The 23,955-nt window shown below is 41.7% G+C and overlaps 1 protein-coding gene and 1 long non-coding RNA gene across 4 annotated transcripts in view; one reads left to right on the forward strand and one right to left on the reverse strand.

Annotated features, from left to right (window-relative positions):
• LOC120945245 overlaps window positions 1–19,302 on the forward strand; it is a 71,954-nt gene extending 52,652 nt beyond the window's left edge. Inside the window, exons 2-3 of the long non-coding RNA XR_005750546.1 lie at window positions 9,301–9,394; window positions 19,068–19,302. This is a non-coding gene — a long non-coding RNA (uncharacterized LOC120945245). The remainder of the gene's footprint in view (window positions 1–9,300; window positions 9,395–19,067) is intronic.
• The window catches only part of CACNA2D3 (calcium voltage-gated channel auxiliary subunit alpha2delta 3), a 1,177,822-nt gene that overhangs the window by 781,712 nt on the left and 372,155 nt on the right, over window positions 1–23,955 (reverse strand). The gene's annotated exons all lie outside the window — the stretch shown is intronic.

Consider the following 23,955-nt stretch of genomic DNA (forward strand, 5'->3'; position numbering starts at 1 on the left):
GGAAATCAAGAGACAATGGTGCGAAAATTGGATTAATTATGTGCAATTTGTGGTTTCTAAACTAAGGCACGCTTGTGGGCTGCCAGTGGAAAACAAGTTACCACTTCACATTTATCAAGAGGTGATCTGCTCTAATGTTTAATGGGTATAATTACGGTTTGGATAAAAACCACTAGAAATGCTATGTAAATAGAGAGCAAAAAAGTGCACATTTTGGCTGTGGATTAAATATCATAGCACTAACACAAATCTGCTGGCATCTTTACATATGAATCCTGTGTGTGACATATCCAAGTAAATATTAGGCATTTTTTAAATCTTTAGTATTAGGAGGAATGCAGCAGTGACTACCAAACTCTGCACAGTCTTTTGTTGCTGTGCTATTTTGCTTACAGAGTATCTAAGCACCAAAACAAAATGTAATATAACGCAGCTTACCAGTTCATACATGTGATGGCTGCATTAATTTCCTTTTTTTTTTTCAGGCTTTTTTCTTTATCTTCACCTGGTGATCCTGCCAGTGATCACTGTCTCCCCCCCCCCATGTTAACATTGCCCCCTCTGTGTAAACACTACCCCCATGCACACTGACCCCCTACATACATTGGTCGTTTAAGGGTGATGGGGGAGCATTGTGATCTGTTACCCCTCTTTAATTCCTACTGTACATCATTCCTGTTTCCCCTCTCCGAGCCCTATAGAACATCACTTCATCACCCCTCTCTCATGTCTGCAGAACATCACCTCTGTCTCTCCTATCCAGCGCTGCAGAACATTACTCCTGTCACCCCACAGCCATGCAGAGCATCAGCACTTCTACCCCACTTTCAGCCAAGCAGAATATAACTCCTGTCACCGCACTCCTAAGCCTGCAGAACATAATTCCTTTTAACCCACTTGCAGCCTTGCAGAACATCTCTCCTTTCACCACAATCTCAGCCCCGCAGAACATCTCTCCTGTCTCTCCTATCCAGCCCTGCAGAACATCATTCCTGTCCACACTGCCTCCCTTTTTACAAATCCCCCACCTCAGCCCCCACACACACTGCTCCCCCCTTTCCCCGTGCACTTTTCCCCATCTATGTAAACACTGCCCTGTGCACATTTTCCCCTGCAAACATTGTCAAGTTAAGGGTGATAAGAGGGGAGCATTGTGACCTGTCACCCCTCTCCCAGTCCTGCAGAAAATCCCTCCCATCACCACTATCCCATGTCTGCAGAGCATTGCTCCTGTCTCTCCTATCTAGCCCTACAGAACATCACTCCTGACACTCCAATCCCAGGCCTGCAGTTTATCACTCCTATCACCTAACTTCCAGCCCTGCAGAACATTAGTCCAGTCACCCTGCTCTCAGCCCTGCAGAACATCACTCCTGTTGCCCCGTCCGAAATAAGATGAGAGAAGAGATAACCGCTCAAAAGAACCAGAGAGCCAATCTCCTTAAATCCGAACCAAGGGTTCGGATTTATTCATAGCTTATTCATAGCTTATTCATAGCTACGAATAAGCACTGAGATACATGGCGAAACGCGTCAGTTTTATTCTGATTCTTTTGGCCGTGGCATGTAATTTTGTGACCAATTTTTATTAAAAAATTAACTTTTTTTGAAGTGCGGCTGTCCCAGCTCTTTTTCTTCAAGTTTGCACTCCTGTTGCCCCAATCCCATTCCTGAAGAACCTCACTCCTCTCACCCATCTCAGCACAAATTCACACCGTAAAAGTCATACAGGCTGCATTTTCTGTGACATACTGCATTGCGGCACATAGATTAGGATGACCACATTTCCAAACTACCATTCAGGGACACCCCCTTCCCAAAAATCAGCTTGTGCTGTAATGAATCACAGCACAGTGATTGGACACAAGTGGCGGGATTTATGATTTCTCCAATCACAAGCAGGGGGTGGGGATTGTGCTCCTCCAGGCATTCCCGGCCAGGACAAGTAATGTCAGTGAGTAAAGCGGTGATGTGGCGCCCTTTTTTGGGGGCATCAGATTGGCCCAGGGGGTGGCTGTGTCAGTTTCATTCCGGGTCACTGTATTGTCCTGCAAAATGCGGGACTGTCCCGGGGAATCCGGGACACGTGGTCACCCTAACATAGATATGAATGGGTCTGATTGTACTGTGTGACATTTCTGTGTTTGACGCAGTTTACCCACGGTAGGTGTTTGCGTTATACTGTTGGGAACTGCTTAGAGGTGAATGAAGCCTCATACCGCAGGCAAACGCAGACATGTGAACAAGTCCATAAAGAACATTCAAGTTTTAATGACAAAGGACTCTGTTTGATCTGAAAACTTTTTGTTCACATAATTAAGTCACAGTAGCCAAAGCCTAATGTGAAACGTACTTCGCCTCAAAATATTCATTACCTAGAAAGTAATTTTTTTTTTCATTCTAATAAACAAAACACAGACGTGCTAAGATTTATTTATTTGTTTCACTAAATCGCGCAGCAAAGAAAAAAAAAGCGTCTGCAGGGATCAAGCTTTTCAAACAACTATAATATCAATTAAAACCACACTCTATTTACAGCTAACACAATCCTAATTAAACAGCTTGGCGTTCTGTTCTGGCTTTAGAGAAATTCAATGAAAGGTCACACAGGCCTCTTGACATTGCTGGATTATGTGTTTGTTTGTCCAAGTGTGGAAGGAACAGTAATCATTGCTTGCCACAGCTGAGGTGTGTAATGTTACCGAATAAACAGTTAAAGAATAAGGGGTGAACCAAACGGGTGTTTTTTTGGCAGTTTTAATATCTCACTATTGTTTGCTTGTTACAAACCTACAGAAACATTTCCTATTTAAATGCAACCAGGAATAAGGGAAGACCCCCCCCCCCCCCACTGCATTTAATGAGACCAGGCTTTATAGTTTTTTTCTTGCCTTCCTCTGGATCAACTACTGTATGGGTATAGCAATGGTGTAACTAGAACCTTCAGGGCCCTGTGTAAGAAACCATGAAGGGCCTTCCTGACCTCCAACCGGGGCTTTTCCCTTTGAGCCCAATGGCAGAACACCAGGGCCTGGTCGCAAATGCAACCTTTGTGACCCGGTAGTTTTGCCACTGGTGTCAGTCATTTTTTATTTGTGTTCTCTTATTTATTTATTTATTTAATTTTTTTGTCTTTTTTATGTATTTATTTATTACAATATAATTTTTTACTATTCTTTATCATTTTCTTAGGAGACTCAATGGCTGACATGTGCCTAGCAAAACCATAGGGTGCCTAGGATTATGCGTGTATAGTAGCTTTTCTTAGCAATGTTACCTTGGAGGATCCCATGCAATACATTTTAAGCCTTGGGGAACCCCTGCTAAAAAAAAATTATCTACAGTTCTCAGTATCTCAGTGATCAACAAGAGAGGAGCCTCTTATGTAGGTGATCAGTGGAAAACATCACCTTACATCAGTGGAAGAATGCTCCCTTCCATTGCCCAACAGTGGAAGAAAGCCCCCACTTATGTTGGTGGTCATATGGAAATGTGCCTGGGGGTCAGTAGAAGGAGGAATGCCTGGTTACATTGGGGGTCAGTGTGCCTTTCCACCTTATGATGGTTGTTAATAGGGGAAATCCCCTCATACTTATGAGCTAAAAAGATCCTTGGTATCAGTGGTTACTTATTTGAGAGTCTCCACTTGTTCCACATTGCTGGCTCTGCCTGGTGATGCCAGCATTGAAACTATAGTTTGCAGGCATCATCAAGTCGGTGATTAACCGGTCACAGCTGAAGGAACCCCTAGCAACATCTGAAGGAACTCTAAAGAACCCTGGGCCAGATCCTCAAAAGGGATACGCCGGCGTATCTACTGATACGCCGTCGTATCCCTGTTTCTATCTTTGGAACTGATCCACAGAATCAGTTTCCCAAAGATAGGCATAATATCCGGCATGTGTAAGGGACTTACACTGCCGAATCTTAGGATGCAGTACCGCATCCGCCGCTGGGGGCATTTCGAGTCAAAATGCCGCTTCGCGTATGCAAATGAGCACTTACGGAGATCCACGAAGCGGTTTACACCTTGTAAAAGTAGACCCTTCTTTGCAGCGACGCTGATTTATTTATTTTTTTTAATTTTTTTTTTCCCGCCGTATCTTTTTTTTCCCCCGACGCAACTTTTTTTACCCGGCGCGATTCACAAAACACAGGGTAACGTAATTTCGCGCTATGCCCGTCGGGAAAATGACGTCACGAGCATGCGCAGTACATCCGGCACGGGAGCGCGCCTAATTTAACCACTTGCCCACCGGGTTAATTCTGGCACTTCTCTCCTTCATGTGAAAATCACAATTTTTTTGCTAGAAAATTAATCAGAACCCCCAAACATTATATATTTTTTTTTAGCAGACATCCTAGGGAATAAAATGGCAGTCATTGCAATACTTTTTGTCAAAAGTGAAAGTGAAAAAAGGTGCGCTTATCTATGACAATACAAAACAGCTGCAAACTCAAAATGTTTATACAAACAAAAAATACTATGAAAAGAAGGAGTGGAGTTGCGCAACTCCACTCCTTCTTTTCATAATACTTTTTGTCACACCGTATTTGCGCAGCGGTCTTACAAGCGCACTTTTTTTGGATAAAAATCACTTTTTTGAATTAAAAAATAAGACAACAATACATTTTGCCCAATTTTTTTATATATTGTGAAAGATAATGTTACGCCGAGTAAAATGATACCCAACATGTCACGCTTAAAAATTGCGCACGCTCGTGGCATGGCGTCAAACTTTTACCCTTAAAAATCTCGATAGGCGACGTTTAAAAAATTCTACAGGTTGCATTTTTTGAGTTGCAGAGTAGGTCTAGGGCTAGAATTAGTGCTCTCACTCTAACGATCGCGGCGATACCTCACTTGTGTGGTTTGAATACCGTTTTCATATGCGGGCGCTACTCGCGTATGCGTTTGCTTCTGCGCGCGAGCTCGTCGGGATGGGGCGCTTTAAAAAATTTTTTTTTGGTTTTCTTATTTATTTTTATTTAGTTTTATAATTTTTTACACTGAAATAAAAAAAAAAAAAAATTGATCACTTTTATTCCTATTACAAGGAATGTAAACATCCCTTGTAATAGAAAAAAGCATGACAGGTCCTCTTAAATATGAGATCTGGGGTCAAAAAGACCTCAGATCTCATAATTAGACTTAAATGCAAAAAAAAAAAAAAAAAAAAGTAATTTTTTCAAATGACAAAAAAAAAAATGTTTCTTTAAGAGGCTGGGCGGGACTGACGTTTTGACGTCACTTCCGCCCAGCAGAGCTATGAAGACGGGTGAAGGAGATTTCTCCTTCAGTCCCGTCCCCGCTCAGCTGCCGGACACATCCGATCCCCTCCGCCGCTACCGACGGCTCCGGTAAGCGGCGGAGGGCGCGGGAGAGCGGCGGGAGGGGGGGGGGCCCCTCTCCCGCCACCGATAACGGCAATATCGCGGCGAATCCGCCGCGGAGACCGCCGTTATCGTGTACACCACCGCCCCCTGAAAAGATGAATATCTCGGTTGTGGCAGCAGCTGCTGCCGCTATCGAGATATTCAACTTTAAAAACAGGACGTCTTTTTGACATGGGGCGGTGGTCAAGAGGTTAAATGGGACTCGCCCCATTTGAATTGGGAACGCCTTGCGCCGGCCGGATTTAAGTTACACAGCCGAAAATTTCTAGGTAAGTGCTTTGTGGATCGGGCACTTGGGTAGAAATTTTGCGGCAGTGTAACTTAAATCAGAATATTTAAGTTACGGCGGCTCTTTGTGGATCTGGCCCCCTGTTTGAGAAAGACAGGTCTCTAAGTTTCCCTTTCCAATGTAATTGCCCGAAATAAACAGGTTATAAATGTGTCACTTCCTTATTGCACATTGACCTTTTCATTATTTTAGAAGTGACCTTAAACTCTAGGCTCTAAAAAAACAGTGCTTAATATTTTAATCCATCTATTAGCATGTCAAGCAAACTCTATCTCCTACACATTGCTGCCATTAGAAGTTCTGATCTTTATAGATCTTATAGTTAGATCATGATTTTAACTTTACAAAATTAAGATCATAGAGAACGCTGTTCTCCTACATGAATCAGAGATGAATAAAATATTGTAAATTGCTGTTTTGACTGCTTAGTGGGGTGACAGGTTAAGATTATCCCTGACAGCTGTCTGAGCTAATCAGTGTCTCACTTAGGAGGCTGAAAACTTATGCACAGTATTAAGAGTCAACCCAAGTTTAAAAGAAACAGAGTTGATATTTTTGTCAAAGAACAGAGGATTTCACTGTGATATGCAGGATAGGAAGATGTAAAAGATGGTTTAACGCCAAGATAAAGACTTTACACTGTATATTATTAATGTATGGGTGAGTGAGGAACAAAGTTCTCTGACCGAATTTGGATGAGATATAAGTCTATGCGTCCTTCACAAAATATTAGTAAAAGTAAAATACCTAACCAAATGGGACTTTAAAGGTGCCCTCTGAAGTTTTACAACATTAACTCAATATAGCGTAAAATTCTTAATACGTTTTTTCACAGTGACCTAAAAAATTATCAATAAACCTTTAAAATGCATATACTTTATATGGGCCACCAAAGGCCAATACAAAACAGGGGACTCCACAAATGCTTCACGGTCTTCCCTCAATGCCCACCCCCATCAGCATTATTGTCCATATTTATCTTGATACAAAAGGTATTGCCCTTTGTATTGCATGTCAAAGTTTTTGGAAGTGGCGTTTGGTGGCCCATGTATGTGCTTATGAATATTTTTTTGGTCAATGTGAATAAAATATTAGGAAGTTTACACTATGTTGAGTTGATGTCTTAAAACTAGGAAGGGTACCTTCAAAGTCCCATTTGCTTAGGTGTTTTACTTTTAGTGTTATGAGGAATGTTGGTGTCAGCTTGTGCAATCCTAGCAATCTCCAACCTTCCCAAACTATACTGTAGCATTTACAAAAGGTAATTCATAAGAAGCAGTTATTAATATTAATTAAAAGGTACATTTTTAATTACAACAGTAATGCTACTGTATATAAAAATAGTATAAAAAAACAAACATAAGACCAATTCAAATCTGTGTCAGTCATATTCTAAAAACAGCGCTGATATTGAGTGATAATACTATGTGGCCAACTCCACAAAAAAGTCTTTAGACTTTAGATGATGAGCCAAGCGGTGATTCAGACAGTGTCCATAGGTGATCCTAAAGTAATTACAGCGTGCACCTTCCACCGAACTCTTCAAATCCACCACGTGAGAACACAGTCCCCGTAGGGGTATAAACTCACCGGAACATAATATATAACCAGCATTAAACAGGGGATACTCGTCTGAACAATGGACCGCAGTCAGCATCAATCAAGGAGACTCATGGATGATACAGGCACAAGCTTTTCAACATGTACGCCCACTTGACCCTTGAATTCTGAAATCTTGGTTAAAACATCTTGAAAGGTATAATCATCGTCAAAATATTTTTTTTCAGGTTGACAACATAAACAAGCCGCTGTATATAAGAATGTTGTAGCTGCTTTTTCATAATTCTTAGGCCCCGTACACACGACCGAGTTTCTCGGCAGAATTCAGCCAGAAACTCGATCGGAGCTGGATTCTACCGAGAAACTCGGTCGTGTGTACAATTTTCAGCGAGGAAGCCGACGAGGAACTCGTCGGGCCGAATAGAGAACATGTTCTCTATTTCCTCGTTGTTCAATGAGGAAAGTCGGCCCGCCGAGATCCTCGGCGGCTTCAACACTGAACTCGACGAGGAACTTGATGTGTTTGGCACGTCGAGTTCCTCGGACATGTGTACGGGGCCTCAGAGGTTTCAAATCTCTTGTCTGTGTATCAGCCTTAGGGCTTGCTCTCTCACACCTGCATGGTTAAGTAATCTTCCCACAGTGTTGCTACTGATGCTGGACCAAAGTGTCAATTTTAATGACAGGTCCACTTTAATATTGTTACAATACATTTAATCAAGCAAAAAAGCAGTGAAACAACTTACTTTAGATGTAAGATAGTTGCAGTATTTTAAATATAGCAGGCAGACATATTTATATTGTTTCGGAGGTAGCTAAATTTAGCACAGTGTAAGTTTATCATGGTTCCGTTAAGTTCAGTTAACGTTGCATTACAAGAGTGCAAATATAGCAGTAAATGGTTTACATTAAATCGAAATATATAAATATAGCTACTTTTAGAATAATACAAATATCACCCAGCCATGACAGGTCCACTTTAAGTTAAAAAGCTGCAGAAGCCATACAATTCCTATCAGTAGAGTTGAATTAATGCTCATTTCTTGTAACATTTGTGATCTCCGCATCAAGTTATTAAACAAGCATGTTAGTTTGCAATATATAAATGCTTGTTATTCAATTAATTAAAAAGAAACATAAACAGGTTGCTTTTAAAGATGGAGCACAGGGATGAAACACATGCTAATTAATGACTTTGCACTGGTTTGTGTCGTGGAAAAATGTGATATGCATGACTTATTCGAGCGTGACATGTTTCATTATGAAGTGCTTCGGGGGCTACAAGACAGAGTTAACAGGGAGTGAAAATATGGGTGTAAATGGATGCTAAATATTAATAGCTCTGGAGAAGCTCAGTGCAAATGATAGCTGATGGGTAACAGTCCGTTTTCATGGATGAATCCAGAAAGATAACTGGGAGAGTATTTCTAATTCTGAGGCACCTTCTTCCCCGGGGCTATTTGAAAATCTGAGGCAATGAGGGAGAGATTTCTACTGAAACTGCAAATTAATGAAGCTGATTTGGAAGATATTAAGAACTGAGATGTCTGTATTCAACATAGCAGTACTTGATCGCTGAAGAACCTCTTATGCAAAACTTCATATAAATCATAGGGTCCGTTGTTCTTTAAAGTATAAGAATAGTGAACACTATCATAATTATATCCGGTTCCATTTATATCACAATATTCTATAATATTTTATATGAGTTCAAATGCAATAGACTAACATGATTGGTTTGACTATAACCTGCTTTAATGATTCCTTTAATATTCCTCATAGGATCTACAAATATTTATTGGATTTTTCTATGTTTCAAATACTCTCTAATTACATGATACCATTTTTATTTTTCTGTAATCTTTTATTGTCAATTGTATCTACTGTTTTCTCTTTACTTTAAACCCAATAAACTAATTTGACAAAAAAAAAAAATGAATAGTGAACACTTACAATATTATTATTAAACAGAAATGTATTTAAATCTTATTTTCGTAATGAAAAAATAATATATTAGTAACCATTATATTTTTTTTTCACGGTCACTCTACCAGATTCTGACTGTTTGTAAAAGCTCCTTTGCTTTCGCTCTTATGGTTCATCTGAGGACATTGCTAATCTGCATGGATCTGGCAGAAGTAAAAACAGGTAAGTATAAAGCTGCATTCACATTGTGGCATTTTGTGAACGTGCACAATAGCCAATTTACGTGTAATGCCCATATTATTTACAAAGTAGCTCAAGCACCACTTTGAGCCATGCATTTTTAACCACGCATTTTGCAGCATTTGTCGCAAGTTTTGTTTTTATGCTAACTTGCGCATGTCTATTTTGACGCACTTTGGGTGCTAATAAAAAAAAGCACCATAAGCATGACCCAATGTTGTGCTTGTTCATAGTGGGAATGCAGCTGAGGCCTCGTACACACGACCGAGGAACTCGTCGGAAAAGACACATCATTTTCCTCGACGAGTTCCTTGTTTGGCTTGTCGAGGAACTCAACAAGCTTGCTTTGCGTACACACGGTCAAGACAAAATCTCCTCGTTCTCAAACGCGGTGACGTACAACACATACAATGGCAGGGGTAGTTTGATTCCACTGGAACAACCCTTGGGGCTGCTTTTGCTAATCTCATGTTACTGCGTGTTAAATAAAAGTTTGGTAAGAGACGATTTGCACTTTTCAGTCTGTTACAGCGTGAACAATGTGTTATCTCCATTACAAACGCTACTTTTACCGAAGGTGCGCTCCCGTCTCATACTTTATTCTGAGCATGCGTGGGTTTCTTAGCATACACACGATCGTGTTTCTCGTCGAAAACCAACCCGACAAGGAACATGACGAGGAAATTGAGACTCCCTTGAGGAAAAAGAGAACTTGTTCTCTTTTTTCCTCGTCGAGTTCCTCGACAGTTTCCTCGATGAAAAACGTACACACAACCGGTTTTCTCGGCAAAAAGCTCTCCCACCAAGTTTCTTGATGGATTCTAATCGAGGAAAGCGGTCGCGTGTACGAGGCCATAGACTTTGTGGTGGGGGGAGGGTGGTAACTTAAAGGAAGACTTTATGAAAGTATAGCTATCTTTAAAGAGACCCTGTTGCCACACCATTTCAACAAAAATCTTCCAATAAGATTATATGTGCATTTTATTAGAAGGAGCTGTGAGCTCCGAGCGTGTAGCCTTTCATTCCACAGAGACAGTCCTGACCTCTTCCTCCCGCCCCCTGCGGGTGACATAATTTCCGCTTCCAGTTCATGCTGGACAGCATGGAGCTGACTACTTCCTGGTTTTCCTGAATGTACAGCTATTCAGTACAACATCACACCAGAACCTTTTCCAGCTACCCAGATCGTGCAAGGAGCCTGTGGGACGCAGTACTACATACTTATGATGAGCATGACTCCCACTTATATCTTATAAGTGTTTTTAATCCTGTGTGTGCAATAAATGATACTGGTTTAATTCTACACTTAGGCTCCATGCACACTGGAGCTCATAAACAGAGTGTGGGTGTTTTTTTTAAAAAAGCCCATAAACTCCACTCCATGTTATCCTCGGTGTCCATATGATTTTTTGACGTTTATCAGCACTGGAGTTTATGGGCTGTTACTTGAATGCACTAAAATCCCATTCAGGAGTCGTTTTTCTGACCACAAAAAACGCCAAACACTCATAGACACTGATAAACATTGATAAACACTCAAAAACATGGCTCACCAGCATTTTTATTGTGTTTTTGATTAATTGAAGAAACAAAAACACCAAAAAACGCTAATAAACGCTATTGCAAAAACGTTTAAAAAGTTGAAAGACTCACTGCAAAGCTACTAGCGTTTTTATAACATTATTTTAGCATCCAGTGTGCATGGAGCCTAAGAGAGGCGCCCCCCCCCCCCCATGTTTCTTTTATATATTCTGCATTGTTGCTGGACACACTCTGAGGATGGCTGCCTCTTGTTAAATCACCCCTTACCGTGGGTTCAAGTTTATTTTCACCTAAAGACTGACTAATCAAATGTACATTATTACAAACTAAGGGCATTGCCTCCTGGAACGCCAGATACCATTTTCTAGAGAGTAAGGCCTCGTACACACGGCCGAGGAACTCGACGTGCCAAACACATCGAGTTCCTCGGCCAGTTCAGCCCTGAAGCCGCCGAGGAGCTCGGCGGGCCGAGAGCTCCCATAGAACAACGAGGAAATAGAAAACATGTTCTCTATTTCCTCGTCGAGCTCCTCGTCGGCTTCCTCGGCCGAAAGTGTACACACGACCAGTTTCCTCGGCAGAATTCAGCCAGAAACTCGGTCGGAAGCTGAATTCTGCCGAGGAAACTGGTCGTGTGTACGGGGCCTCAGAGTGTCTCAGAAGCAAAGATGGACAGAGTTTCACCAGTCTGTTAAAAGCTGCATCTTAGAATGTGTTGACCAATTTAAGAATAACATTCCTTAACATAAAATTGCAAAGACTTTAAATATATCATCATCACCATATATCATTGTGACAAAACCCACTGTCACTGTGTTTTGGAGTAGGCTGTGGACTGGCCTCATACCCAAAGACTTTGGCCCAGAGGAGACTGAGAGACTTGGGGACAAGCTGGCATTGAGATCATGTAATGTAATGCTACATCCCTTCTCCCCCCCACCCCTCCCCCTCTTGTTGCTGTGTTTACTTGCGTTGGTTCATGGCACATAGACAATGGTCTGGACTGGAGACATATCTCTGCAGGGGATGTGTATTGAGGGGCTGCCTGCTTACCATAATCCCTTTATGTTTAACTGTAGTCTGTTTCAATGTACAGGTGTTCATTTGCCATTGGTTCTTCCTTGTCCCCTACCCCCTCCCCTCTATGACAGGGCTAAGGAGAGTGTCCCTAACTGTGTGTACAAGTTTATGTCTTGTATTTAATAAACAGTTTATGCTCTGCATGTTTAACCATCAAGACTTGTGTGGCTTGTCTCGTGATTGAGGGGTTAAGGGCTGGTTATGGCGAATCTGCAGGCTGCGGGTGCGTTTGAAGGACAGGAGACACAGGTCTGGTGGATGTGCCCACCTGGGGTATCCGAGATCCATCACAATCATCATCTACAGAACATAGCTACATAGTTAGTGAGATTATTCCCCTTTCAGGTTATAGTTAGAAACAAAAGTTAGCGGTAAAGGTTAGAGTTAGGTTTTTAAAGTTAAAGGGGATGTAAACCCTTGTTTAAAAAAAAAAAAAAACACAACAAACATGTCATACTTACCTCTACTGTGCAATTCGTTTTGCACAGAGTGGCCCAATCCACCTATTCTGGGGTCCCCCGGCAGCGCTGGTAGCTCCTCCCAGCAATGGGTGTCCATGCCAGAGAAGCGTTCCCCTTGGTAGACGGCCGTGCGGGCGCGCTCCCGAGTCCTGCTTCTGCGTGTATTCACACAGAAATCTGGATTCGACCCCGCCCATCGGCGCCCGCGTCATTGGATTTGATTGACAGCAGCAGGAGCCAATGGCTGCGTTGCTATCAGTCTATCCAATCAAGAGCCTAGACAATGTACAGAGAGGTAGAGCGTGTCTCCACCATTGGAACAAACTGGCTCAGGTGAGTAAAATAGGGGGGCTGGGGAGCTGGGGGGCTGGTCAGTGTCAGAATTTTTTTTCACCTTAATGCATAGAATGCATTAAGGTGAAAAACACAAGGGTTTACAACCCCTTTAAGGTATAATGTGAAAGGGTAATTTTAAGCAGCACTAAAGCATCCTATCCTTTACAGTCAAAGAAGCTGCTATCTTGGATTCTGTTTGATCTGCAACTGCATTGGTGCTGCACATGTGATCTGTTTGACACCAGCCATTTGATGGCTTGACCGTTAAGTTGAGAGCATAATCAACTGTGACAGTTATCATCATCATTTTAGGAAATCTTTAAATTGCTGAGTTTAGTTTCCACTTGAAGGGTTGGATTACAGGTTACAGTTAACGGCAGGTGAGGTTTAAGTGCTAAGGACTATGTTTCAGCATTATATTAGGAGCTATAGGTTCATTTTAACCAATGAGGTCATTTTTTTTGTTTTTTAAGAAACACCCATTTCCCAGCACCAATTTCTTGGTGTGAAACATGAATATATTGGTATTAGCTGTTTGTTGCCTAGAGCTGCTCTTTTATAAGCCATTCTGCCCAGATTTATGTTGAATTTGAGCTGGCCACAGTTGAGGCTGGAAGCAATCAGTAATCAATTGAGTATAAACCTCAAATGAATAATACACCATTATTACAGTCTGGAATAATGAAATACAATGTGGAAGCAGAAACAGGAACCCAGTCTGGGAACATGCTTTGGGGTGTGTTAGTTTACTTTGGCATTTTTCTGCACTAGATGCAGCCGGACCACCAGGCTAGATGCTCAATGCTTGGTGTAAAGGCTGATTTCTAGCAGCTAAAGAAACAAACATTTTTGGGAAGCCTTTATTTAATGCTATATTTAATACATATTAATAAACATCTGTGTAGCACTGCAGGGGCTTGTAGGGATAATTTACCTAATGTTTGTTAACACTTAAATGTGTGATGCTTGCTTAATAGTTCTATTCACTATGGAATATCGTACTTCGGGTATGAGTGATGTGCTACTATTCATGAATGTTAATCTGCAAAGCCTGAATTTAGAGGAAGGTCATATTAAGGTGACAACGTCACTAATGATGATGAGGATAATTACAACAGCAATTAGAGTCATCCTAACAGTCTTGTTATGTCACTGACAGACACAGAAAATACAACTTTATAAGGTCTTATAGAGAGTAGGACAACTAGACATCCCCAGTTTCCAGGAACAGTACCTGATTTTACAGGGACTCTTCCCAAAGCAAAAACATGTCCCTGATTATGTCTCCATAATTGGGGACTGTTAGGATGGCTCCAGTAATTACTAGAGCCATCCTAACAATCGTGTTATGTCACTGATAGGCACAGACAATACTACTTTCTAAGGACTTGCAGAGAGTAAAGTTACTAGATGTTCATGGATGTTTCTAGGACGTTTTTCAGAGACAGGTTTACTCTGTCTGAAGAGGTAAGGACGGTGGGTCCTTGTTACATTCATCTGCTCTGGAGCTATACTGGCCTCCTACACTAATGCGCTTACACACGCTCGGAATTTCCGACAAGAACATTTCGATGTGAGCTTTTGGTCGGAAATTCCGACCATGTGCAGGGGCATTCTTGACGGTCGGAATTTTGTGTGACTCTGTGTATGCAACACAAGTTTGAGCCAAAATTCAGTCGAAAACAAATCCACGGTTTTCTTGTCGGAATTTCCAATCGTGTGTACGCCGCATTAAAGTGGACTTTACATAGGGATAGCCATATTGGGCTGTTCCCTCTATATGTGTATGGTATTATTGCCTTGTTTTAAGTTACCTAGTTTGGCTGTTGACTATATGGTGATTACCCCCATCCACCACAAGTTATAACGATTTGTTGAGATTTATACTACTTAAGGCATGAGAAGCCGCTGATTGGTGGACAGGGCAAGACTTAGGGTGGTGGGGCCCCTGGGCTTGAGTCACTTTCGGGCCCTACCTTCTATACATTACTTTAAATAGAACAAAATGATACATACACAAGCTATGTATTAAGCCTCGTACACACGGCCGAGGAACTCGACGTGCCAAACACATCGAGTTCCTCGGCCAGTTCAGCACTGAAGCCGCCGAGGAGCTCGGCGGGACGAGAGCTCCCATAGAACAACGAGGAAATAGAGAACATGTTCTCTATTTCCTCGCCGAGCTCCTCGTCGGCTTCCTCGGCCGAAAGTGTACACACGACCAGTTTCCTCGGCAGAATTCAGCCAGAAACTCGGTCGGAAGCTGAATTCTGCCGAGGAAACTGGTCGTGTGTACGAGGCCTTAGAGCTACACAATTCTGGATAAACTGAGAATAAAAATAGAGATCATGATTCTGAACAAACAACTAAACAAAATTACATAATTTATGTTAATTGCTGAAGTCTATTAAAAATGTTCTCCCACTTCAAAGGGGTATGCCCAGGGAAGCAAAACAGCATAAAATAATGTGTGTATGGGGATAAATAACCCAATATGACCACAAAGAGCCTGGCAAGGAAAGAGCTTCCGCTGTACCTGTCAGATGGAGAGGGATCATATAATTCCGCCGTACGAGCCGTCACGTCTGTCCATCGGTAGCCACCGCAGCTAAATAGTGTCATTCGGATGCCCGCACATGCGCAAAAGAATGACCGAGCGTAATGACGTCATTGCGACTGTGTCGCATAATGATGACGCGTAGTCATCAATAGTAAACATAGGGTTGTCCCGAAGGACATGATCTATACTGCGCATGGGCACAAAAAAGCACTGACACAAGTCAGAGTGCAATGTATTCAAAGGGCAAATCCAGCAATTGGAGCCAAAGTAACATGCCACATCCAGCAAAAGGACAGACACCGGGCATAATATTGCAAAAATAGCTTCACAAGGGTAATAATAAAAGAAAGACAGTTTGTCTACTTGGACGGAGGACAAAAATTATCGATGTCCCTAGAACAGGTAAAAATGCTAGACCAATCAACACACTTTAAATGAAAAAGTAAATGACTGGCAAATTAATGAAAAAAAATTAACGTAAACGGGCGGGGCCCATGGGCTTGAGCCCAGTCAAGCCCAATGGTAAGTCTGGCCCAGTTGGTGGAGGATCCCGCCAGGTCTACCTGCGTATATTGTTTCTCATATTATGCGCCTCTGTAAGGTGCTGAAGAAGTGCAAATGGCGCATAACATGTAGAGTTTTCTTCACTACATCTGCGTGTCCTTCTATTGATATCACTCCATCTGAATCATTTGATCAATCTTTTTTATTGTGGTAATAGTTGGTTGTGTTAGATGGTGCAAGCATTGTTTAGATCAAACGCCATGTTTTGTTTTTAACATGTCATGTAAAAAAAAAAGTCTATTTTGTACTTCAATGCTATGGATGTGCCTTTAAAATCCATGTCTCCTTCTCTTGAATAAATCTTGCTATATCAAATGCAGGCTAAATGGGCATACATGTACGTCCCTTTGAATTTTTGGCGCCTTGCTGGGACGCGCGCCCCTGCCGCAAACTCCGTTACTGTGTCCGCGGGACACCCGGACTCGATGTCCGCTGGTGTCCCACGATCGTGTCACGGAGCTGCAGAACAGGGGGATGCCTGTGTAAACAAGGCATTTCCCTGTTCTGCCTTGTGACAGGACACTGATCTACTGCTCCCTGTCATCGGGAGCAGTGATCACTGTTGTGTCACAGGTAGCCCAGCCCCCCCACAGTTAAAATCCCTCCCTAGGACACACTTAACCCCTTCCTCACCCCTTAGTGGTTAACCCCTTCCCTGCCAGTGTCATTTACACAGTAATTAGTGCATTTTTAGAGCACTGATCGCTGTATAAATGACAATGGTCCCAAAATAGCATCAAAAGTGCCAAATTGTCGCAGTCACGATAAAAATCACTGATCGGTGCCATTACTAATAAAGAAAATGAACAATACAAATGCCATAAATCTATCCCCTATTTTGTAGACGCAATAACTTTTGCACAAACCAATCAATAAACGCTCATTGCAATTTTTACCAAAAATATGTAGAAAAATACGTATCCGCCTAAACTGAGTAAAAAACGTTTTTATATATGTTTTTTGGGGATATTTATTATAGCAAAACGTAAAAAAATATTGTTTTTTTCTCAAACTTTTCATTCTTTTTTGTTTATAGAGCAAAAAATAAAAACCGCAGAGGTGATAAAATAGCACCAAAAGAAAGCTCTATTTATGGGGGAAACAAAACATCAATTTTGTTTGGGAGCCACGTCGCACGACCGGGCAATTGTCAGTTAAATCAACGCAGTGCCGAATCGCAAAAAGTGGCCTGGACTTTGGCAGCCAAATCCTTTGGGGCTGAAGTGGTTAAATATAATAAATTCACCAGCATTGAAATCATTTTAAGATCAGTTATATATTTGTGTATATATACACCAGAATATATTATAAACTATTATACACCTCTAATATACCACTATACAGTATGTCCTGCATCAACACACGTGACTTACATGCTGCTGCCCTGACCTAGATATACTGCATAAACTGGAGTGAAAAGGTAATTACATCAGCTAGGATTGCCCCGCTCTCTCCTTCCAGTCTCTTCCATTAATATTTGGCTCACCAGCAATGTTTCAAAGAATCCCTGGAAAGATTACTCCTGCATTACTGCCTGGTATTATGCCAGGCACTGTAAGGATGTCATTTATACAGGATTACACCATCCCCTCTTGACCTACATGTGTTTAATGGAAATAAAATTAGCTATGTGTGTTAAAATGGGTTACTAATCTGCTTTAAGGAAAAAAAAATTGTGTTGCGTCCGATGTAGAATGAGTAAACTATAGCTACAATATGGGCTAAATGCTATGTATAATGAATTAACACATTACTGTTATACGATACTTTTTTGTCAACAATGAAAAAAAAAGAAAATGTGTACATTTTAATTTTGGCACATCTATAATTTTATTATTACAAATGAATGTGTCTGGTTCCAGTGTCAGTCTTTGATATATACAGTTATATCCTTTAAAAAACACTGTAAGTACAGCAAATACCCATTCAACTAGAAATTCATTGTTCTCCTAATTTCCTGTCTGGGCTGACAACACGGTACTTTATCTGCATTGAAATCCCAGCCAGCATTGTCAACCCTGTCTTCTGGATTTCAGATTTCCACCTATACCCACCCACATTTTATTTTCTTCACATGCATATAATGTTTTCTTTCCCAACAAAACACTGCTACTTTGTTGACTCCAAAAAGCCTCCTGGGAGGTTTACTTCTGGTAGTCAGTAGGAATCTAGAGCAGCTTCCTTACCAAGAGTTTTCCAAGCCTGAGGCCTCGTACACACGACCGTTTTCCTCGACAGAATCCATCAAGAAACTTGGTGGCAGAGCTTTTTTTGCCGAGGAAAACGGTCGTGTGTATGCTTTTCATCGAGAAAACTGTCGCGGAACTCGATGAGAAAAAAAGAGAACAAGTTCTCTTTTTCCTCGTCGGGAGTCTCAATTTCCTCGTCGGGCTGGTTTTCGACGAGAAACACGTTCGTGTGTATGCTTAGAAACCTGCACATGCTCAGAAGGGTGGCGCCAGTGGAATCAAACTTCCCCTTTATAGTGCCGTCGTATGTGTTTTATGTCACCGCGTTTGAGAACGATGAGATTTTGTCTTGAGTGTTTACACAAAGAAAGCTTGTCAAGTTTCTCGACAAACCTAACAAGGAACTCGTCGAGGAAAACGATGTGTCTTTTCCGACGAGTTCCTCGGTCGTGTGTACGAGGCATATGACATGTCATATGACACAGCCAATGGGAGATCTGGGAGTTTTACTCATTATGCTGGGCGCCATTGAATCTAAGGTCTGAAAATACATTTCAGATAGGGTGGTAGGGAGGAGTTTGTGCTGGGGCTACTTTAGGGGGGAAATATTTGTACTGGAAGAGGGGGTATTTTTAATTGTGAAGGGATATGTGCTGCATACTACTGACCCCCGCACTCTGCATTACACACTACTCACCCCCGCACTCTGCATTACACACTACTGACCTCTGAGTTATATACTCCTGAACCCCGCACTCTGTGTTACTACTGACTTCTAAACCCTACGCTGCTTACTTCTGACCCCTTCACACCTTTCTTACTTTTTAAGGGGGCTTGGCTTGATTATCTCTTAATATAAAAAAACAGAATGCTGTGATTTTTGGACATTTCCATGTTGTTTATGTAGTTTTCTACCTCTGCAGGGTTGCCTTCTCCTTATCTGAACTTTGAAAACAGATTTGATTTTGATTTTCTGTATTGGTTATGTGTACAGAGTGCTAGGGAACATCTGTACCTTTCAATTGCAATTACTCCAATCACATCATCCTTTGCTAGTTACGGATTGATTTAGGCAACTGCCACTTTCTTCTCCTGGATTTTTAACTATTCGCTCAGTTGTAGCAGAGGCATTGATGGTGCCAGCTGTCTTTGTGAGATGAAGGTCAGTATTGAAATGACATTTTCCTAAGTTTTATCAAAAGAGAATCATGAGGCAGAAAACCTATTTATTTCAAAGCTATATACCGTACCTCCAGTAAGGGTGCCTATGCACAGCTAAGTAATATTAGAAGTAATACCATGATACCAGCAATTTCAATGACTAAGTGCAAGAGCTGCTTAGCTTGAAGGTTACAACGGACATAATATTATTTGATTTTATGTGGGCTGCTCCTGGGAGAGCTCCATAATTACGACTGTTATTAACAATGCAATCATAACAGTGTTTTATGGTATAAATTATCCCGATTTTCTGTGTATTTTACAAGCAATGTAAAGCTCCAGACATGTAATTGTATTTGCAGTGTTTTAGCGTTAGTCACTCTATAAACTGTGCAAGGAAAGATAAAAATGATTAGTGCGCAGGTATAGTGAATCACAGAAAGCAGTGAGAACATTTTTTATTTAGAGATTTTTATAGGCTGGAAAACAGTGGATATTAACTCACAGTACTAAAATTAGCATTATTATGACTATGGGAGAACTGCTGGGTAGTACGCGTTGAGTTCATTTTCCACCACATCATACATTTAAAGTGATTCGCTGCTACATTTTAAATTTAAAAAAAAATTTAGGCTGATGTCACAGAAGCAGGATGACCACAGAGGACACAGTAGGGAGGTCAAACACTCTTCTGTTAGAATGTGTCACTTCTTCGCTGGCTGGATGAGCAACAAGTTTCTTTCTCACCATCTGATTAGGCTGGCCATAGATGGTTCAAAAATGTGCCAGTTTACCAAGAACCAGCCAAAATGTTAATCTATATATGGCCGTTCCCACTCAAGAGAAGTCAATCTGAATGATTGACTTTTCTTGAATACGAATGTTGAAAAATTGGCTGATCAGTGTATTCTTATTCCACGTACACACGATCATTTTTCGGCATGAAAAAAAACGACCTTTTTAAAAACGTAATTTAACCACTTAAGGACCGGACCAATATGCTGCTAAATGACCCAGGGGGTTTTTACAATTGGGCACTGCGTCGCTTTAACAGACAATTGCGCGGTCGTGCAACGTGGCTCCCAAACAAAATTGGCGTCCTTTTTTCCCCACAAATAGAGCTTTCTTTTGGTGGTATTTGATCACCTCTGCGGTTTTTATTTTTTGCGCTATAAACAAAAATAGAGCGTCAATTTTGAAAAAAATTCAATATTTGTTACTTTTTGCTATAATAAATATCCCCCAAAAACATATATAAAAAATGTTTTTTTCCTCAGTTTAGGCCGATACGTATTCTTCTACCTATTTTTGGTAAAAAAATCGCAATAAGCGTTTATCGATTGGTTTGCGCAAAATTTATAGCGTTTACAAAATAAGGGATAGTTTTTTTTTTTTTACTACTAATGGCGGCGATCAGCGATTTTTTTCGTGACTGCGACATTATGGCGGACACTTCGGACAATTTTGACACATTTTTGGGACCATTGTCATTTTCACAGCAAAAAATGCATTTAAATTGAATTGTTTATTGTGAAAATGACAGTTGCAGTTTGGGAGTTAACCACAGGGGGCGCTGTAGGAGTTAGGGTTCACCTAGTGTGTGTTTACAACTGTAGGGGGGTGTGGCTGTAGGTCTGACGTCATCGATCGAGTCTCCCTATAAAAGGGATCACTCGATCGATGCAGCCGCCACAGTGAAGCACGGGGAAGCCGTGTTTACATACGGCTCTCCCCGTTCTTCAGCTCCGGGGAGCGATCGCGGCGGAGCGGCTATATACGAATAGCCGCGCCGTCGTCCCGCATCGCTCCTGAAGCCATGGGAACCGCCGCATGTACGGGGGGGGGGGGGTCCCGATCAGCCCCCCGACCCACGTCTAGGCAGGCACGTACAGGTAAGTTGATGTGCCTGTCCGTGCCATTCTGCCGACGTAAATGTACATGCGGCGGTCCGGAAGTGGTTAAAATGATCGCGTGTGGGCTACACATAATTTTTCGGCTTCTGAAAAACGACAAAAAAAAAATTCGAACATGCTGCATTTTTTAACGTCTTTTTAAAAAATTACGTTTTTCGGGATGTAAAAAATGATCGTGTGTGGGCTAAAACGACGTTTTAAACCCGCACATGCTCATGAGACGGGAGCGCTCAATCTGGTAAAACTACCATTCATAATGGAGTAAGCACATTCATCACGCTGTAACAGACAGAAAAGCGTGAATCGTCTTTTACTAACACTAAAGCAGCCCAAAGGCGAATAGAACTTCCCCTTTAGAGTGCCGTTGTACATGTTGTACGTCACCGCGCTTTGTTCATCATTTTTTAAAAACGATGGTGTGTGGGCAACGTTGTTTTTTGGACATGATGAAAAACAGCGTTTTTTTTAATGCCGAAAAATTATCGTGTGTACGCGGCATAACGCCTCGTACACACAACTGTTTTTTGTGACGGGAAAACTGCTATGAGAGCTTTTCTTCGGGAATCCTGGCCGTGTGTACGCTCCATCATAGTTTTTCCGACGGGAAAACTGCCAGACAAAAAAAGGCAGCAGGATCTCTTTTTTCCACATCAAGAAAAAATCCTGGCGGAAAACCGTTCTTTTGTATGGTTTTGCAACGGGCAAAAAAAGCGCATGCTCAGAACCAAGTATGAGACGGGAGCACTCTTTCTGGTAAAACTAGCGTTCGTAATGGCGATATCACATTTGTCACGCTGCAAATGATTGCATCATTTAATGCAGCGCATTATTTTCTTCTTTATAATGCTACAATAATGAACTTGTTTTGCTGCTGATATTCACACAGAGTTCTGTCAAACTTGTTTATTTATTATTTCTCGTGATCTCATGAATATTTTTTTTTTCTAAAGCTAGATCTCCATAATAATGTTTATTTATTTATTTTTTTAAGCAATTTTCGTTATTATTTTAAAATTACTTTCTAGTGATCTCCGTATATATATATTTTTTATTTTGGTGTGTAAATTTACCACAATAACATTATTATCTTGTATTTTGTAACCTTGGTGAACCCACAAGCACCTACTGAACAGCAAAATACAATCTGAAAAGCACGAAGACTGAAAAGCGCGAATCGTCTCGTACCAAACTTTTACTACCACGAGGATCAGCAAAAACAGCCCAAAGGGTGGCGCCGTTGGAATGGAACTTCCCCTTTATAGTGCTGTTGTATGTTTTGTACGTCACTGTGCTTTGGACGGGCGGACTTTTGTCTGAGTGTGTGTATGCAAGGCAGCCTGAGAGGAATTCTGTTGGGAAAAAACGCTTGTGTGTACAAGGCATAAGAGTGGAGGAGTCCTGCTGCCAGAATGCAACAGCACAGTGGGGATGATTTCTCTAGCCACTAAGATTTTATGTCATAAGAAATATATACAGTAATGGCGCATACTGACACATAAAATAAAAACACTTATCCACAAAATGTCCTTTGAGCTATGATATCTCTGTGTGAGATGACAGTCTTTTGATCTGGGCAGCCTTGCAGGGGGAGCCGAAGCCGGACTCCAGTGCATGTAACAAGAGAGAAAACAGAGAGCAGGTGCCACTTAGATAAAACTGTACACTTTAATAGTAAAAAAGTATCAAAGCACTCACATAGTAGTTACTGTATGCAGGCATGTATAGTAGTCCGATTGACAGTCAATCCTCAGCTCGTGTGGATGGTCCCTGTAGCTTTAGATGCTGGCTGCGCTGCATGTGGGGGTGCCGGTTCACTGTCCAAAACGAAGGCTTCAGGGTATCACTGCGGCTGCCAAAAAGAGGGCTTAAACGCAAGCGGCAAGTCTGTGATGGGATGCGGCGTGAGGCTGGGTGACGTCAGGACCAGGATGCAAAGTGTTTCAGTGCAAGCGCCGTGAGGTGATAAGAGTCACTGCGCTTGAGAAAGGTGTGCGCAGTTACTCTCATCACCTCGCGGCGCTCACACTGAAACGTGTTGCATCCTGGTCCTGACGTCACCCAGCCTCACGCCACGTCCCAGCACAGTCTTGCAGCTTGCGTTCCAGCCCTCATAAGAAATATATACAGTAATGGCGCAGCCAGCATCTAAAGCTACAGGGACCATCCACACGAGCTGAGGATTGACTGTCAATCGGACTACTATACATGCCTGCACTGAAACGCGTTGCATCCTGGTCCTGACGCCACCCAGCCTCACGCCACGTCCCAGCACAGACTTGCAGCTTGCGTTCCAGCCCTCATAAGAAATATATACAGTAATGGCGCAGCCAGCATCTAAAGCTACAGTTCCTTTCAAATGGCACCACCATTTGGGTTGCTTTTGTCTGCATACTTGATTCTGAGCATGCATGTTTTATATTATATCATTCACAACCATTTTTCGCGACGAGAAAAAAACTGACGGGAAACACAACGAGAAAAAAGAGAGCTGGTTTCAATTTTTTTGCAGCCAGTTTATTGGTCGAGAACACTGCTAGGGAGCATACACACAACCGGTTTCCACGACCAATATAAAAAATGACAGTTTTCTCGTTGTGAAAAACGGTCGTGTATACAAGGCATTAGAGTTGTCACCAGAACAAAAGATGAAGGTAAGTTATCCAATGGGGACAAATGGTTTGGTGACAGCTGGCTTAGATGTGAATATTTCTACCTTTAGGGAGATTTCCTCTCATTT

The sequence above is a fragment of the Rana temporaria genome, chromosome 7 (genome assembly GCF_905171775.1).
Source record: "Rana temporaria chromosome 7, aRanTem1.1, whole genome shotgun sequence".
Lineage (NCBI taxonomy): Eukaryota > Metazoa > Chordata > Amphibia > Anura > Ranidae > Rana > Rana temporaria.